This window comes from Ranitomeya imitator, chromosome 2, assembly GCF_032444005.1.
Source record: "Ranitomeya imitator isolate aRanImi1 chromosome 2, aRanImi1.pri, whole genome shotgun sequence".
Lineage (NCBI taxonomy): Eukaryota > Metazoa > Chordata > Amphibia > Anura > Dendrobatidae > Ranitomeya > Ranitomeya imitator.
This window is the reverse complement of record NC_091283.1, coordinates 237,596,158-237,610,760: the sequence shown is the minus strand read 5'-3', so window position 1 is coordinate 237,610,760 and position 14,603 is coordinate 237,596,158. Positions and strand designations below refer to the sequence as shown.

Here is a 14,603-nt window from a genome sequence, read left to right as displayed (position 1 = left end):
CACTCACCCAGCGTAATATTTATACCGGCTGCGGAGATGCCTTAGCTTGGGGTGTGGAACGGGAGGATTTTCTTCCTGATTTATCAGTGGAGTCACTTATTTTAGAGTGTCCACTATTCCTTTTCCTGGCTTCACCACTAGGGACTAATGGCTCTTCCATAGGGTGCACCCTGACCTCCTCTTGGGACGACATAATGGCACACTGACTGCCTTAACTGACTACACTTTATAGTGTAGTAATGTACACACCCCTTGCTTTGTCTCCACTTTTTTTTTTTTTTTTTACTTACAGATCCGGCGTTTAGAGTAATGGCACCACATGGGGGAATCCAATATGGCGGTTCCCCCGGAAATGACCTCCAACACCGTGCCCCGGAAGTTCCTCTTCATTTCCGGGACGCCGACGCTACTGCGCATGCGCCCGCGTCCTGTATGCCGGGAGACGCCGCTGCCTGCTGCATCCGACCATGTCACCTCTTACCTTGGAGGGACAGGAGGGCCTCGTATCGTGGAACCGTCTCACCGCTGCCCAGACGCACACCGGAGGACGTCGCACCAGGTACCCGCACTGTCGGCGTCTCCACAACGGTGTCCCAGCAGGGAGACCGTTGGATAACTTCAGGCTGCCTGTCAGCCGCACCAGATGAGGGGGGAGCCCGCAGGATCATTCCCCCGACTCTGTCTACCTGCTTCTGGAACCCCTGCCGCTCAGCAGAGTCGTACAGGCGGTAGTCCAGGCAGGTCTTCCTCTTCCTATCCATAGAGTCTTCTCTGTGGGTCTCCATCTAGGAACAGGAAACCAACTGAGGAGCGAGGGGGGGCCGCCCCTTTTATCTCTCTGTAGGTTTCCTGTTCCTAGGGGCGGATCCCCTCTCTCTAGTGGGTGCTGTCGTGGCGAATAGAAAAATATAATAATTTTCTTTTTTGTCAAATACATACAAAATTCTTCTGGGTTGTGGTCATAAAAGCAAAGTTTGTGCTGAATGTAGTCGTTTTTCCATAGTCTTTAAACATAAGCAGTTGAAATATTACACTTGGAAGCCAGGAACAAAAATTGTGTTACATGGTGTTATTTACCAAGACAATGACTGTTCACAGTCTAATAGAAAACCTTGTTGGATGAACCAGTAGTGTGTGGTGTTCAACTGTTTGTTCATTCTGCATCCCAAATATCGAATAAAAAGAAACCAATCAATGTTATGTAGGGAAAAATAATACCAACTCTCATCTCACAAAAACAAGTCCCCACTCATGTCCACCATCTGTCAATGGAAAAACAGAGGTTCCCACACTATTAGTGGCTCAAAGGCTGTTGAAAAGTAACAGAGTTTCTATAAACCATTTCAGTAAAATCCGCTCTCACTTCTGAGTCTTGCAGTGTGTTCAAACAACATGTAGAATCCCTGTATTTAGCAATATTATAGTGAACAGAATCCACTTAATTTGCAGTGTGTGTCTCCTAGAGCACAATCTGGGCACTATGTGCAGGGTAATAAAATGGCAAATGTGTTATTTTCACTCTCCATATCCACTGCATGTTAATTTCTGGAAGGTGGCTGTGGAGTCAGAATATTCATTCCTCCTACACACGTGGTCTAAATTGTTGGTACCCCTAGTTTAATGACTCAAAAGCCCAAAATGGTCATAGAAATAACTTGAATCTGACTAAAGTAATAATAAATAAAAAGTGTGAAACTGAACAAATGAAAGTCAGACATTGCTTTTCAACCATGCTTCCACAGAATTTAAAAAAAATAAAACTCAAGAAATAGGCCTGGACAGAAATGATGGGACCCTTAACTTAATATTTTGTTGCATAACCTTTTGAGGCAATCAGTGCAATCAAACAATTCCTGTAACTGTCAATGTAACTGTCAATGAGACTTCTGCACCTCTCGACAGGTATTTTGGCCCACTCCTAAGGAGCAAACTGCTCCAGTTGTCTCGTGCCTGAAGGTTGCCTTTTCCAGACGCCATGTTTCAGCTCTTTCCAAAGATGTTCAATAGGATTTAGGTCAGGGCTCATAGAAGGCCACTTCAGCATAGTCCAATGTTTTCCTCTTAGCCATTCTTGGGTGCTTTTAGCTGTGTGCTTTGGGTCATTATCCTGTTGCCAGACACATGACCTGCGACGGAGACCAAGTTTTCTGACACTGAGCAGCACATTTCTCCCTAGAATCCCTTGATAGGCTTGAGATTTCATTGTACCCTGCACAGATTCTAGACACCCTGTGCCAGATGCAGCAAAGCAGCCCCAGAATATAACAGAGCCTCCTCCATGTTTCACAATAGGGACAGTGTTCTTTTCTTGATATGCTTAATTTTTCCATCTCTGAACATAGAGCTGATGTGCCTTGCCAAAAAAATCCATTTTTATCTCATCTGTCCATAGGACATTTTCCCAGAATATTTGTGGCTTGTCAACATGTAGTTTGGCAAATTCCAGTTTGGCTTTATTATGAATTTTTTTTTAACAATGGTGTCCTCCTTGGTCGTTTCTCATGAAGACCACTTTGGCTCAGACAACGAAGGATGGTGCGATCTGACACCGATGTTCCTTGAGCTTGAAGTTCACCTTTAATCTGTTTAGAAGTTTTTCTGGGCTCTTTTGTTACCATTCGTATTATCCGTCTCTTTGATATGCCATAAATTTTCTTCCTGCGGCGACGTTCAGGGAGGTTGTCTACAGTCCCATGGATCTTACATTTCTGAATAATATGTGCAACTGTAGTCACAGGAACATCAAGCTGCTTGGAGATGGTCTTATAACGTTTACCTTTAACATGTTTGTCTATAATTTTCTTTCTAATCTACTCAGACAACTCTTTCCTTCGCTTCCTGTGATCCATGCTTAGTGTGATAAACATCATGTCACCACACAGCACAGTGAGTATCTCTAGCCCTATATACAGGCCACTCACTGATTCCAATATTACAGACACCTGTGATGCTAGTTAGTGGACACACCGTGATTTAACATGTCCCTTTTGTCACATTATTTCCAGGGGAACATCATTTCTGTCCAGGCCTATTTCATGAGTTTTATTTTTTTTTTTTAATTCTGTGGAAACATGGTTGAAAAGCAATGCCTGACTTTTGTTTGTTCATTTTCATGATCAGATATTTTGTTTCTTATTACTTTTGTCAGATTCAAGTTATTTCTGTGACCATTGTCGGCTTTTCTGTCATTAAACGAGGGGTACCAACAATTTTGACCACATATGTATAGATTTTAACCCTCAGTGAATTAATTTATAAAATGGAATCACTTTATGAGGATTTTGACTATTCTGAATTTCTGTCATTTAGTCATATTATGGCTTCTGCATATGGTGTGTCCAATCTCATCTGGGATCTGTTCCTGCTGTCCAGCTGGAGTAATCTGCTCCCTACTTTAGCCAATTGGAAAGTACCACACCCTACTAAAGCTCAAAGCACATGGCCGGAATCTGCCAGAAACAGCATTGTTCTCCTCTGGTTCAGTCCTCTGTGCTCAGCTTGTGGCTTGTGTATTTGTTTACTGTTGTGACCGTGGCCCGTTTACTGACTACTCGTGTCTTCTGATTCTGTATTCGGTCCTTCCGGTTCTGACCCAGCTACCTGACTATTCTTCTTGCCATCTAATACCACAGAATAGCAGGTAACACCATGGTCCAAGCCTAGGGGTCCCAGTGTAAGTCCAGATCCATGTAATGGTGTTAAAGGGCGATGAGCAAGGCAATCCTTGGGATATGGAAAGCAGAGAAGATAGTGCCAAGCATGTTCATGGTGGAGATCTTTTGAGCTGCCAGTAGACCATGAACATTGCTCCAAATACATTGTGTCTGCAAACTATTCCAGCTAGATCTGCAGTCAAACAGCTAAATGGTGCTTCTTTCCTTCTGAACACTGCCATGTGCCCAGAGAGTAGTGTACAATCTGTTAGAATCTGTTTTGTTTTGACCATCCGCTGTCATGATCCCAATGGCAGGGGATCACAAAAGGACAAGCACACAAAAAACAGAACAAGCTCTAGGGTGATGGAAACTGAGCTGACCGCGATCCTGAACCTAATTCACAACACTAGCAGTAGCCGGGGAACGTGCCTACGATGATTCTAGACGTCTCGCGCCAGCCGAAGGACTAGCTTCCACTATTAGAAGAAACAAAGACCTCTCTTGCCTCCAGAGAAACACCCCACAGAAATAGCAGCCCCCCACATGTAATGACGGTGAAATGAGAGGAAAGCACATACGTAGTAATGAAAACAGATTCAGCAAAATGAGGCCCGCTAAAACTAGATAGCAGAGGATACAAAAGTGAACTGCGCGGTCAGCGAAAAACCCTACAAAAAACCATCCTGAAATTACCTGAACTCATGTGCCAACTCATGGAACATGAGGAGTAATATCAGCCCACTAGAGCAACCAGCAACAAGGAATCACATAACTGCAAGCTGGACTAAAACAAAAATAAAGCAAAACGTGGAACAGGAAAATCAAAAACTTAGCTTGTCCTGAAGATTACTGAAGCGGAAAGCAGAGGTAACAAGACACACTGATTACATTGCTCGCCGGCGAGGAAATGACAAGAAAGCCAGGTTAAATAGGAAACTCCCATATCCTGATAGAACAGGTGGACACCAGAGACCGCAGAGAACACAAGTCACCCAGTACCATCTGTAACCACCAGAGGGAGCCCAAAAACAGAATCCACAACAATCCGCCATCTTGTTGTGGCTTTCTGGCTGCTGGTCTTTTTTCCCTGGTGCTGGGTTGTCTAGGTCAGGTGATTGTATCTCCCTTTATTACCCAGCACCTGCCTCCCATTGCTTGCTGGACAACAGTGTTAATCCGTTTGAGTTCTGGCTAGGTGCTTAAGGTACCGTCACTAGGGTTGAGCGAAACGGGTTGAAATATTTCAAAAGTCGCCGACTTTTGGCAAGGTCGGGTTTCATGAAACCCGACCCGACCCCAGTGTGGGGTCGGCCATGAAGTCGGCGATCTTTTGAATCTGGAATCGGAATTCCGATACCGATTCCCGATATGTTTAAGATATCGGGAATTGGTATCGGAATTCAGATTTAAGTGTAAAATAAAGAATCAAAATAAAAAATATCGCAATACTTACCCTCTGACGCGCCCTGGTACTAACCGGCAGCCTTTCTTCCTTAGAATCAGCCTTCCAAGACCTTGCGGTGACGTCGCGGCTTCTGATTGGTCGCGCGGCGGTCACATGGGCGGCCGCGCGACCAATCACAAGCCGCGACGTCACCGAAGGTCCTGGAAGCGCTGATTCTTAGGAAGGACCTTCGGTGACGTCGCGGCTTGTGATTGGTCGCGCAGCCGCCCATGTGACCGCCGCGCGACCAATCAGAAGCCGCGACGTCACCGCAAGGTCTTGGAAGGCTGATTCTAAGGAAGAAAGGCTGCCGGTTAGTACCAGGACGCGTCAGAGGGTAAGTATTGCGATATTTTTTATTTTAATTCTTTATTTTACACTAAAATATGGATCGCAGGGCCTGAAGGAGAGTTTCCGCTCCTTCAGACCCTGGGAACCATGGAAACCCAATGCACTGCATTGGGTTTCGCGTTTCGGCCGACCCCGACTTTTTTATAGGATCGACCGATTTCACTCGACCCGACTTTTGAAAAAGTCGGGTTTCGTGAAACCCGACCCGATCCTATAAAAGCAAAGGTCGCTCAACCCTAACCGTCACACTAAGCGACGCTGCAGCGATCTAGACAACAATGTCGATCGCTGCAGCATCGCTGTTTGGTCGCTGGAGAGCTGTCACACAGACAGCTCTCCAGCGACCAACGATCCCGAAGGTCGTGGGTAACCAGGGTAAACATCGGGTTACTAAGCGCAGGGCCGCGCTTAGTAACCCGATGTTTACCCTGGTTACCGTTGTAAATGTAAAAAAAAAAAACACTACATACTTACATTCCCGGTGTCTGGTCATGTCCCTCGCCTTCAGCTTCCCGCACTGACTGAGCGCCAGCCGTAAAGCACAGCGGTGACGTCACTGTGCTCTGCTTTATGGCCGGCCGGCGCTCATCAGTCAGTGCGGGAAGCTGAAGGCGGGAAACGTGACCAGACACCGGAATGTAAGTATGTAGTGTTTTTTTTTTTACATTTACAACGGTAACCAGGGTAAACATCAGCGATGTCAGCGGGAGATCAGCGACGAAATAAAGTTCTGATCTTTCCCCAGCGACCAACGATCTCCCAGCAGGGGCCTGATCGTTGGTCGCTGTCACACATAACGATTTCGTTAACGATATTGTTGCTACGTCACAAAAAGCAATGATATCGTTAACGATATCGTTATGTGTGACGGTACCTTTAGACAGCATTCTGTGTTTGATATTTTGCAGTTCTGGGAGCTCTGGTTCTGCTATCTTTTGTTTCTGTTTTCAGTTTGTTTCTGCAGCCTTCTCTGTGTTTCCTATTAGGAGGTGACCTGTTTTTTTGTACCTAGTCCTTAGATCTTTTAGGGACCTCCTTCCCCTTGTATATAGGTCTTTACTGAGTTTAGACTAGGATTGTCGGTGGGTCTATTCGCAAGGAATGGGTCGCCCACTCCATAGTAGGGTTTCAGCCTAGTCTTAGTGCAGTGTCAGTTTTCCCCTTCTCTCCTAGTTCTGTGCTGCAGTTTCGTAACACAATCGTATGTAGGGTATTGTGAGAGGTTGGAAAATAATTTGTAAGATCCATTTGTTTTCTATTATCCTTTTTGAATAATTCACCACATAAAGTGACACACGTCAGCTTGTAAAAACGAGGCCCCATTAAGAACACAAAACTGGCTGCGGGAAGAGGTTAAATCAGAGGATTTTGGACACTAATGTAATCAAAAACTGTGACTATAGACAATAACATCTACTGAAATGCTCAAACTGAACAGTCTCCATCAGTAATAAATGAGTAGCTAGTGGTGAAACCTCTCTGGGGTAATTAGAGCACGGAGCTCGGTGACTTCACAATCTAAACTATCGTAAGGTCTGATATTTTCTGTCAGATGAGTTTCAAGAAGAAGCTCTAAACAAACCTACTTCTCATCTCTCATATCCTCCCTGTCTCACAACCCTGAAGTTATTCAACACCTTCAATTCTCTCCTCCGTTCCTTCAGCACCTCCTCCCTCCCCACTTATCTCAGCTGAAGACTTTGCCTCATTTTTCAAGCAGAAGAATGATAACATCAGAGACAGTTTTGGTCGACAACCCCCAGAGCCCTTCCTCCCAACTGCCCAGCCCTGCACTTCCAAAACCAACCATTACAGAAGATCGACTCTCCACTCTACTCTCAAGATCGCATCTCACCACCTGGGCACTTGACCCGATCCCATCCCACTTCATCCCAAACCTCGCCACAGTCTTCATCCCAACCCTAACCCATCTCTTCAACCTATCATTAACAACTAGTGTATTCCCCTCAAGGTTTAAACATGCCTCAATCACACCAATCCTCTAAAAGCCCTCTCCTGACCCATCCTCTGTATCTAGCTATCGCCCTATATCACTTCTCACCTATGCCTCAAAACTACTGGAACAACACGTCCATCTTGAACTGCCCTCCGACCTTGCTCACTCTTCGACCGCTTACAATCAGGCTTCCGGTTACACCACTTCACTGAAACTGCACTAAGGTCACCAATGACCTATTAACCGCCAAAAGCAAGCGACACTACTCTGTCCTCCTCCTCCTGGACCTGTCTTGTGCCTTTGACACTGTGGGCCATTCCCTGTTATTACAGACCCTCTCATCCCTTGCCATCAGTGTCTTGGCCCTATCCTGGATCTTGTCATACCTAACAGACCGGACATTCAGCGTCTCCCACTCACACACCACCTCCTCACCTCGCCCCCTATCTGTTGAGAGTCCCGCAAGGTTCAGTTCAACCTCATGCTCTGTTGCCTCCCCTCTAACACACTCGCACCCCTCCAATCTATTGTAAACCCTGCTGCCGACTAATCCACCTGTCCCCCCCTCTGTCATTCCCTGCACTGGCTCCCCATTGCCCAGAGAATCCAGAACAAAACCTTAACCATGACATACAAAGCCATCCACAACCTGTTTCCTCCATACATCTGTGACTTGTCTCCTGGTACTTGCCTGCACACAACCTCCGATCCTCACAATATCTCCTTCTCTGCTCCTCTCTTATTCCCTCTTCTCACAATCGCATACAAGATTTCTCTCGCACATCACCTCTACTCTGGAACTCTCTACCACAACACATCAGACTCTTGCCTACCATCAAAACCTTCAAAAAGATCTTGAAGACCCACCTCTTCCGACAAGCCTATAACCTGCAGTAACCACAGATAGACCAAACCGCTGCACGACCAGCTCTACCCTTGCATACTGTATTCTCACCCATCCTTTGAAGATTGTGAGCCCTCGCGGGCAGGGTCCTCTCTCCTACTGTACCAGTTGTGGCTTGTATTGTTTAAGATTATTGTACTTGTTTTTATTATGTACTAGATGGTGGCCCGATTCTAACACATCGGGTATTCTAGAATATGCATGTCCACGTAGTATATTGCCCAGCCACATAGTATATTGGCCAGCCACGTAGTATATTGCACAGCCCGCGTGGTATATTGCACAGCCACGTAGTATATTGCCCAGTCACGTAGTATATGTCATGTCGGACGCTATTCACACTAGGGCGTCCGACAGACAGCGGTAATTCTGCATTCGTCCACTGTGCGCTCAGTGGCGCCGGCTAAATTTTATCTAGGTTGCTCCGGGGTTAATCTAGATGGTACTCGGATTGGAGACTGGGTCACGCCCACGGCCTTTAAATAGTTCTTCTGAACTTTGGGCGTCGCCGATTATAGCTTGTGTCTTGTACCTGGTGATCTCGGTTCGGAGTGGTGGTTTTGGAGTGCAAATATCATATCTGGTGGTGTATGATCCTTTGTCATATTTCTCCTTCCTATTTGTGTTTTGTTTTGCCTTGTGCACATTATAGTGTTTTCCTGAGTGTGTTTGCGGCATGGTGCGTTTTTGGTTTTCCCTGTCTGTGCTTTCTGTAGGGGTTCGTGTGAAGAATTATCACTGGGTGGTGGGTGGAGGTTTCAGATTAGTACTGAAGCAGGAGTCAGGGGCAGGCCTGGCAGCCCAGACAAGCACACCATCAGTGTAATCTCTGGGAGAGGGACAGACAGGGTTTCCCTAGTCTGAGAGATATCGCAGGGGCCCGGGGTATTAGCTTTAGCCTACCTAGGCTCCCTGTGACAGTATATTGCACAGCACGCGTAGTATATTGCACAGCCCATGTAATATATTGCCCAGCGCGCGTAGTATATTGCCCAGCCCGCATAGTATATTGCCCAGCCCGCATAGTATATTCCCCAGCCCGCGTAGTATATTGCACAGCCCGCATAGTATATTGCACAGTCTGCGTAGTACATTGCCCAGCCTGCGTAGTATATTGCACAGCCCACCTAGTATATAGCAATGTGGGCATCATATCGCTGCCATCAACCCTGTGTGAGCGCTGAATGGAGGGGAGTACGGAGCGGGCACTGACTGCGGGGAGTAAGGAGTGGCCATGTTGCCGCCGGACTGCGCCCATTGCTGTTTTGTCGTGGCAATGGTCGTGGGCGTTTTGCCACGACCAATCAGCGACTTGGATTCCATGACAGACAGAGGCTGCGACCAATTAATATCCATGACAGAAGGACAGACAGAAGGACAGACAGAAAGATGGAAGTGACCCTTAGACAATTATATAGTAGATAACGCTCCTCACATGTAAAGCGCCATATAATAAATGGCGCTATAATAATAAATAATCGCAATAATAATATTACACATTTCAAGAGAATTGTGTATAATAGTGCAGAGCCGAGATGTCTTAAAGGGAACCTGTCAGCAGGATTGTGCTCAGTGACTACAGACACTGTCAGGTCGGTGCCGTTATACTGATTACACCGATACCTGGTGATGAAATCCGTCTTGTGGTTGTTGTTTAATCTGTATTTGTCGATTTTAGTTAACAAGATTTTCGTGCTCTGGGGCGGGGCTGTTTGTGGGGCTTTATGTGGTGCCCTGATTACATATGAATCTGTATTGGCTTATAACAGGTCATAAGGTCAATGGCAACGCTTGCACAGTAGAATTTATAAGTAAGAGATAGATGCTACTGGACAGGCGCTGCTGGTGTCATTTTGCTGGATGTAATTTTTTTTCTAAGCCTCCAGTCCCAATATCAACACTATTATATGCATTATGTAAAAATGGGGGCAGGACAGTGAGGGATCAGCGACCTGTCATAAGCCAATACAAATGAATATGTAATCAGCGCAGCACAAAGCCCCGCCCACATCCCCGACCCAAAGCACCACAAAGCCCCGCCCACAGCCTCGCCCCAGAGGACGAGAATCTCGTTAACTGAAAACTACAAATACAGATTACACAACAGTAAACCAGAGTTGCATTCATTTATGGTGGACCATTGGAGCTACTATGAATCCTGACCAGAAGATTAGAGGAAATAATATCACTCCCCATTTCAGGAGAGATTGTGCAGAAATCTGAATTTCTTAGGATGAAAATCAATGTAATTTATGAGGTGGAGTGAATCCATGAAACCAGGGCTGGAGCCAACACATCTCCTGCAGGCGGGAATAAATGTATATTACAGCCATCAGCCACACACAGCTCAGAGATATATCATGGCACCAGTGTGATGGGTTTATGTAGATTATCACAATCCTCCTGGAAGTTAGTCGGTTTTAATACAAATTGAAAAGTCCGGATAAAGGGAAACTCTGTTATTGTCCAGAAATGCACACTTGGCCTCACTGCACATTTAATGTTGTCGATCATAAAAGTGAAGTTTGGCCAGAAAGATTGGACCTGGTCTTGTAGGGACCATATGATCACATTCAGCAGCACAGAAGGGAGAGAAGGGAGATTCATCCGATAAGATCTCAGGGTTCTAGGAAGCCAACAGCATCATTACCCTCCGCTTTCTCTTACAGGACCATCATCATATTTTTCTTCAAGTGATTTTCTATCTTGTCAGCACATTCTACGTACACTGTCATTTGGCTTTATAGTTCACAGATCTGGGCAGGTAACAGCGTCTCCTAAACCCAGGGGGGAGGTGGATCTACCAGGTTGTAAGTTCTATAGAAAAGGGCTTTCAATGATCAAAGTCATTAGAACAGTTTTGGGGGGGAGGAGAATGTTGTGGACTAGAGGCAAAATGGTGATCATGGTAATACGGCCGGACTACACCACCGATAAAGCGGCCACAGCCGGTGATGAGAAGAATCTGTGACTTCTCTGCATTTAGTGGTCACTACTCACCTGGGTAGCCATATGTGGGAATCTCCTCTTTACACCACTCATCCCCCCTCACATATGTCTCTGTAGTATTAATATGGGTCAGATCTTCACCCTGAAACCAATATTATAAAAGTCACCGACAGATGGAGAAGTCACATCTATGATCAGCTCTAATCCTGCCATCTCCACCGTTCTCATTACACAAGTATAAAACATATAATACTGGTGGATAAAACAAGACGTTCACCGGCGTCTACACATCATAGGGGAGATGTCCTGACACCTTCTCTCCATCTACCTGATGATCCTGAGGAGCATTGGGATCTTCTTGGTTGCAGTCTTGTGGAATAAGAGGACGGAGACATCTCTCTGGTGTTGTCATCTTACTGGATAGATCTGGAGGAAACACATACAGGGAGTGAATTCATTCTTTACATACAGATAATTATAGGCTGTATGTATTTAGTCCTGTCTATTACCTGGAGAGGTGAGGGGCTGGGGAACCTCCATTATGACGTTCTTGTACAGATCCCTGTGTCCTTCTAAATACTCCCACTCCTCCATGGAGAAATAGACAGCGACATCCTGACACCTTATAGGAACCTGACACATACAATGATACCGTCATCCCCCGATCCCTTCATAGTGTTACTGTATAATGTCCCAGCAGTATCACCTCTCCAGTCAGCAGCTCAATCATCTTGTAGATGAGTTCTAGGATCTTCTGGTCATTGATGTCCTCATGGATCAGGAGGTGAGGTGGAGGCCCCGTGATTGGGTTCAGGGGTCTTCCCCATCCCTCAGACACAGGGTCCTGACAGCGATCACTAGAGGTCTTCTTCACCACTGTGTAATCCTGGTAATGGAGAGACACATTAATAAATCTCACTACAGACATTTCCAGAGTCCTCACCTCTCCAGTTCTGTCCATCTGTTATTCCCATAGATAAGAATGATGTAATGTGACGTCATCAGAATCTCTCACCTCTCCAGTAAGCCGGAAGAGGATCTCTAGGGTGAGGTGTAATATCCTCTCCGCCATCTTGTCTCTGTCCATATCCATCTTTGATGGGTAAATCAGGAAAATGTTCTTTTGTAGAAGATCTTCACTGAGAGGATCCGATATTGTAGAGACCTGAATGAGAAGATGAGCCGATGTAACATCATACGAATCCTGTGTAATAATACAATTACTGGAGATAATAAGGGAAACATATGAGGAGATTTATTATTTTACAGGATTTAGTTTCCTTCTTTACATCTACTAATAAATCCTATATATTTAGGCCACAGACAACAAGCAGTTTCTTCCTCGGAGTCGGCAGCTGAATACGTTTCTCATAGACTCATCTTCCATAACACTAATTCTCGTCTCATTTACCGACCTTGGAATCGGCATCAGCATACTGCAGGAGATATTCATTACACGCGACATGAGAAATAACTACTTCACGCCCATTCCACATAGCAACCAATCACTAAGCATCTTTCATTTCACCAGAGCTGTTTAACAGAAGCTGAGCTGTGATTGGTTGCTATGAGCCACAACACCTCAGCTCCACAACACCTCAGCAGACACTGACGGGGTGGGAGACATCTAGCATCCCTGGGAACATAAGCTCCAGCCATTGTCTGCCCCCCAGAAAGGAGCAGAGAGCACATGACAGAAATGAATCCCCCCTCCTCTATTACTGCTGCGCTCTATTGTTACCAGTATAGAAAATCGCATCATCAGCGACCGCACACAGAGCCGCACTGCCAGGTTACATAACAGCACATCTCCAGGAACTCCCTGCTCAGCGCCACCCAGCTCGGGACTATGGGATGGAGGATGTGTGATGGTATATGGGCACGGGACTATGGGATGGAGGATGTGTGATGGGTATATGGGCACGGGACTATGGGATGGAGGATGTGTGATGGGTATATGGGCACTGGACTATGGGATGGAGGATGTGTGATGGGTATATGGGCACTGGACTATGGGATGGAGGATGTGTGATGGGTATATGGGCACTGGACTATGGGATGGAGGATGTGTGATGGGTATATGGGCACGGGACTATGAGATGGAGGATGTGTGATGGGTATATGGGCACTGGACTATGGGATGGAGGATGTGTGATGGGTATATGGGCACGGGACTATGGGATGGAGGATGTGTGATGGGTATATGGGCACTGGACTATGGGATGGTGGATGTGTGATGGGTATATGGGCATGGGACTATCGGATGGAGGATATGTGATGGGTATATGGGCACGGGACTATGGGATGGAGGATATGTATGATGGGTATATGGGCACTGAACTATGGGATGGAGGATATATATGATGGGTATATGGGCACTGGGCTATGGGATGGAGGATATGTATGATGGGTATATAGGCTCGGGACTATGGGATGGAGGATGTGTGATGTGTATATGGGCACGGGACTATGGGATGGAGGATGTGTGATGGTATATGGGCATGGGACTATGGGATGGAGGATGTGTGATGGGTATATGGGCACGGGACTATGGGATGGAGGATGTGTGATGGGTATATGGGCACTGGACTATGGGATGGAGGATGTGTGATGGGTATATGGGCACTGGACTATGGGATGGAGGATGTTTGATGGGTATATGGGCACGGGACTAAGGGATGGAGGATGTGTGATGGGTATATGGGCACGGGACTATGGGATGGAGGATGTGTGATGGTATATGGGCACGGGACTATGGGATGGAGGATGTGTGATGGGTATATGGGCACTGGACTATGGGATGGTGGATGTGTGATGGGTATATGGGCATGGGACTATCGGATGGAGGATATGTGATGGGTATATGGGCACCTGTTCTCTATTAAGGCTCTCTGTGCTATGATGCTCTGTGCATAAAAGGCATCCTCCCATTATGGGAGGTGCCTGGACAATGTGTTCATTCTATTGTTTATGGCCCTCTGCTCAGTCCACACTCTGCTGTGCTCTGCTCTGCAAAGTGTAGTTTACTTTTGGTTTTCTAATCCCTCTGTCTCCTCAGTATCCTCCGCTGGCAGTTCCCTATTCTGGATCCTTCTGGACTCCCCGGTTTCCACTCCAGGCTGACTGAGCTGCTCCTCGCAGAACTATCCTGATATTGCTGCCGGCTGGATCAGCCTTTCCGAAACTACACAGAGCTTCCAGGATCCTCTTCACTGATAGAGCTTGAATTCCACCGTCTTGTTTATATGGTCTGTACGGGTCGTCCCTCTGGTCCGGGTACTGCGGCATTTAGGCCATCTGGTGTTGTGACGGGGGAATCCCTGTATAGGGGTACACCTTGCC

The 14,603-nt window shown here is 46.3% G+C and overlaps 1 pseudogene; it reads right to left on the bottom strand.

Moving 5' to 3' along the window:
- Positions 1-12,422, bottom strand: part of LOC138666338 (zinc finger protein 585A-like) — a 150,653-nt pseudogene extending 138,231 nt beyond the window's left edge.
- Between the last annotated feature and the right edge of the window lie 2,181 nt (positions 12,423-14,603).